General features: G+C 39.0%; 1 long non-coding RNA gene across 1 annotated transcript in view; it reads right to left on the bottom strand.

The window, feature by feature from the left end:
* The window catches only part of LOC105514395, a 70,270-nt gene that overhangs the window by 64,271 nt on the left and 751 nt on the right, over positions 1-5,248 (bottom strand). The gene's annotated exons all lie outside the window — the stretch shown is intronic.

The following is a 5,248-nucleotide window of genomic DNA, read 5'->3' on the forward strand; positions in this document are numbered from 1 at the left end:
CAGGGAACATCACACACCGGGGCCTGTTGGGGGTAGGGGCTGGGGGAGGGATAGCATTAGGAGAAATACCTAATGTAAATGATGAGTTAATGAATACAGCAAACCAACATGGCACATGTATACCTATGTAAAAAGCCTTCATGTTGTGCACATGTACCCTAGAACTTAAAGAATATTAAAAAAAAAATTTGTTAATGATAACTTTTTCCTCATATATTTATAAATATGTGAATATTATAAATAGGAATATTTATAAAGTTTAGAAATACATAAGACTAGAAGAATATACGCATAAATATTATAAATGATTACCTCTGAGTGGTAAGAGTAAAAAGGTGATCATTTGCTCCTTTATAGTTTCCTGCATTTTCAAATTTTCTATGAAAACTGTATTACTCTTTTAAAAAGCAGAATAAAATATTGGCTTTGAAATATCTGGTTTGCAGTAAGTATGTTCTTGCCTAAAAGAAGAAGTAGATAACCTTTCAATGTCCTTTCTTTGTAAAACTTCATTCTTAGTGAGTTTTAGAAATAAGACTTCATTATTAGGCAAAGGGCCAAGCACAGTTACCTAAACCAGGAGCTAACAACCTTGTGTTAGTTTTTTTTGTTGTTGTTTTTTGTTTTTTCTTTCGTTTTCAAGACAGAGTCTTGCTTTCTTGCCCAGGGTGGAATGCAGTGGCGTGATCTCAGTTCACTGAAACCTCCACCTCCTGGGTTCAAGCGATTCTCCTGCCTCAGCCTCCCAAGAAGCTGGGATTACAGGCATGTGCCACCATGCCCAGCTAATTTTTTTGTTTTTTCAATAGGGACAGAGTTTCACCATGTTTGCCAGGCTGGTCTCAAACTCCTGACCTCCAGTGATCTGCCTACCTCAGCTTCCCAAAGTACTGGGATTACAGGCATGGGCCACCGCGCCCAGCCTCCTTGTGTTAGTTTTATTTAAGTAACTGGCATGTAAATATAAAATATATTTGCCATGTAAATATAATTTATTCTTTCAGATTTTATTGACTAAGCATGCTGTTAATCAGAGGCCAAAGTCAAAGTCCTGAGAATCCACTTAAGAAGAAGAATGTTAGACACCAGAGGAATCTAAGAGTCCTTGTGTTACAACTCTCTCTTTTGACCAGATGAAGAAAACAAATCAGAAATGTTAACAACATACCCTGGCCAACCCAGTTAGATTTGGACAGAGGTCCCCATGTGGTTTCCACGATGATTTCTGCATAGTAAACGTAAGTGAATGAGGAAGAAGTAAGGAACAGAGAATTCAGCAACGCTTTGGCCTACACAAAAATAAAACATCAGGAATCGGTAACAATTGTGGCCAGGCTAACTAAAGTGACTAACTGTTCCTATGGGTACCCACTTCACAATACATGCATCTCATAAATTAAACCTGCTAAGTCTTCTTACTTTACCATGTCTTTTTCACCAGGATATTGGCTTTTTTTGTTTGTTTTACTGAGGTATAATTTACCTATAGTGAAATATACAGTTAAGTTTTGACAAGTGCATACATCCAAGTAACCAACACTTCAATCAGGATATAGAACATTTCTACTACCCTAGAAAAAATTTTCAATGTCCCTTTCCAGCCAATCCACCCTGTTCTAATGTCTATCGCCATAGGTTCATTTTGTTTGTTCCAGAACTTCATATAAATGCAGCTATTTAGTATGTACTCTTGTGTCTGGCTTTTTCACTCGGCATGTTTTTTTGATATTTATCCATGCTGTAGAGTGTGTCATAGCTGATTCATTTTTATTGTGGTATAGTGATCTATCAAATAAATACACCATAGTCTTCCCTGCCCCTGCCCCCCTCTTTTGTTGAAGGACATCGGGATTGTGTTCATTTTGGTGTTAAATAAAAAATACATCCTAATCCTGGCACCACCTTGACCAAATAAAGGGATGTTTTGGGAATTGGATTTTGTGACTTTTGAGATTCTGCCTTACACTGATACTTATTTTTTTTTCAGGGGCCTTTCTCGCGTCATCTCTTCTCCAAGTAAATCATACATAATACATGCAAGTGGAGAGGAATGAAGTGGGTGATATTGAAGATAGGCACGTTTATTTATTCATTATACAAGACATAAAGGCTAAATATAGGAAACAATATCCTGGCAAGACTCACATTCTGATCTCGGAAAAGACTAGTAAATCTGCAAGGTGCAAAAAAGAGGCAGCAATAGTGACAACCTATTAAGTTTAAACTATTATCAAGAACCCAGTGATAACTATTACAATTACAGCTTTTGTTTATTGAGTACTAATTGCTAGACATTGTGCTAGTTATTTTATTTAATCCCTATGCTTGATATAGGTATATTTATTATCCCAATTTCAGTTCAGGAACATGGAGGCTCAGAGAGTGCATAAACACATATATAGAAGACACTCAAAGGAGTATATACGAAGCGAATCATAAGAACTTAAAGGGAATGAAGCTGTTAATTTTTAAATGACCTGTGGAGTTGCGCAACTAAATAGCGCTAATAACATTTCTACTTTCTCTCTTCATTAGCATTTTGCAAACCCTTCTTAAGCCATGCACTCTCTCTGTTCATACTCACTGACTCTGGATGGGTGTGGTGTGTGGCATTTACCTCCCGAGAATTACAAACCAACTGAACAATTGTAGTTTTACAAATAGAGTAATTTAATACCACTCTTTATAACAAAATAAGTACTCAGCTATTTTAGATATACTGTAACCAACAATTCTGGCCAAAATCCATGTAGAACAAGGAGGATATAGGTAGGAAAGTGGGTGGTTTAAAATTATCTTTAGGGTCTCAATAAAAATGATTTTTCCCATAATCCTCTCACTATCTTTCTTACCACTTCTGCCCACCCAAAAGATCTCTTAGTATTCTCTTCCTTTACTGCTTCTGCTATTACTTTTTTACCTATATAAAATAAGAGACATGAAGCAGAAAGTATTCCTTTATGTGGCAAAATCATCCTGAATGTAATTTGGGGAAATTCATCCTTAAGGAACACTGAATGAGCTGTGTGGTTTCATGTTTAAAATAGTGTATCCAGCTGGGCATGGTGGCTCTCGTCTGTAATCCCAGCACTTTGGGAGGCTGAGGTGGGCAGATTATCTGAGGTCAGAAGTCTGAGATCAGCCTGGCCAACATGATAAAACCCTTCTCTACTAAAAATACAAATTTGTCGGGCGTGGTGGTGCAGGCCTGTAATTGCAGCTACTCGGGAGGCTGAGACAGGAGAATCGCTTGAACCAGGGAGGCAGAGGTTGCAGTGAGCCAAGATCACACCACTGCATTCCAGCCTGGGTGAGAATTCTATCTCAAAAAATAATAATAATCAAATAAAACAGTGTATCCATAATAGGATGAACAGTATCACTTCCTGTATTAGTTTGCTAGGACAGCCATAACAAAGTACTACAGACTGGATGTTTTAAACAACAGAAATTTATATTTATATCCTCACCATTCTGGAGACTAGAAGTCAAAACCCAAGGTGTCAGCAGGGTTGATTTCTTCTGAGACCTCTCTCCTGACTTGCAGATGGCTGCCTTCTGACTGTGTCCTCACATCCTCTTTCCTCTCTATGTCCTTATCTCCTCTTCTTTAGACACCAGTCATATTGGTAAGAGCCCATCCACAGGACTCCATTTGAGCTTAATTACCTCTTTAAAGGCCCTTTCTCCAAATACAGTCTTATTCTGAGGCACTGGGGGTTAGGACTTCAACATATGAATGGTGAGGAGAGGCCGAATTCAGCCCAGATTTCCTATCTGCCCCACAGATCTGTTAACATAGTGAAAATGAGAGATTTAGGAAAACACTATATATGCAGTTACATCCTGTACAATATAAAAGGGTGGCTGTTGGAGTTGTTAAATTAGTCACAGCTTCAACTATTTTAAAATCATTTGTGAATTTAAATTGCTTGTATGGGATGATGTATATAGTGGCTACTGTTTTAGAGAGCAAAGCCCTGAAATCAGATGACATCCAGAATGTCATGTTGAAGATCATATCTGCAAACAAGTAGTTTAAATTTTTAAAAACTTCTCTTAACAATTTAAAAATTCAAAAAAACTGAGAAAAGTAATCTCACAAGTAGTGGTTAATTATAGAAGATGAGAGGTGTGGAGGTTTTTTTTTGTTTGGGGTGCATAAGCTTAAAATAACATGAAAAGCATGTCAAAAAGAATATGAGAACAGAGCGGACTTGAAATTTAACATATCCTACTGGCATCACTTGTTTATAGAAAAATAAAATGGATCATGTATTTATTTAGAGGATTCACTATGCTTTATTTGGTCACATTTTTATAGGTACAGCGTGGTGTTCAAACTTTTCATGTATGGAGAAAAATGAAAAGGCTAGAAAAATGGCCCAGTACAGACAATTCTATGCTCAACCCAACTTGAACAGAAACTACAGGATTTGGCCTAAACAAGACAGAAAGGGAAGCCCTTATCAGGAAAGCCATTATCTGGGAAGATTAAATAAAGTAAGACTTTGTTTTTAAAGTATTATACAATTCATATCCAATATTTCAACCTCAGCCTTTCAAGTGTTGTCTAACACCAATAATATTGCCACCCTTCCCTCAACCGGTTATTTTCTTTTTACATTTCTGGCTACTTAAATCCCCCAAGCAAATTCTGGTTTCGCTATTTCTGGATTTAAGTACATTTTCTGGTGCACCCAGGCCACACGCGGGAATGGACACAGCTTTCGCTCTCCGTCCGCATAGAAGTTTTCTAGCCCAGGGCAAGCTCTCAGAATGTGACTCCTGCCTCGCTGCCCGCCCCTCGCTTCCCCTACTCCCGCCATCATCCCTTCCGCAGCATTGGCTACCGAGGCGACATCCACAGATTCTGCATTCCATGGCTTCCCAGCATCCTGCTGTCTCTGCGTGGAGAAAAGGGTGCTGCGAATCCCGGTTTGGATAAAGAACTACACCGAAGCCTGCGGGAATATGGCGTTGACCCCATTCTCCCAGCTCAGGCTACAGGTGCTAAGGCCAAGCTATCTCACTGGCCTGCTCACCAGTTTACCGCACTCAGCACAGATCCTAGCACGGTTTATGCACTTCATAACTACGCGTTTGTGTTTGTCAACTGACAAACGAGTGATAATCACAAACGAATGACACAAGGGAATCCAACAGCCAATCAGAGCGCAAGGTTGTGTTGCCAGCATCCCAGTTTCAGGGACAGTCAGCGCCAGACCCGACCCAACAAAGGGGCCTA

The sequence above is a fragment of the Colobus angolensis genome, unplaced genomic scaffold (genome assembly GCF_000951035.1).
Source record: "Colobus angolensis palliatus isolate OR3802 unplaced genomic scaffold, Cang.pa_1.0 Scaffold244, whole genome shotgun sequence".
Lineage (NCBI taxonomy): Eukaryota > Metazoa > Chordata > Mammalia > Primates > Cercopithecidae > Colobus > Colobus angolensis.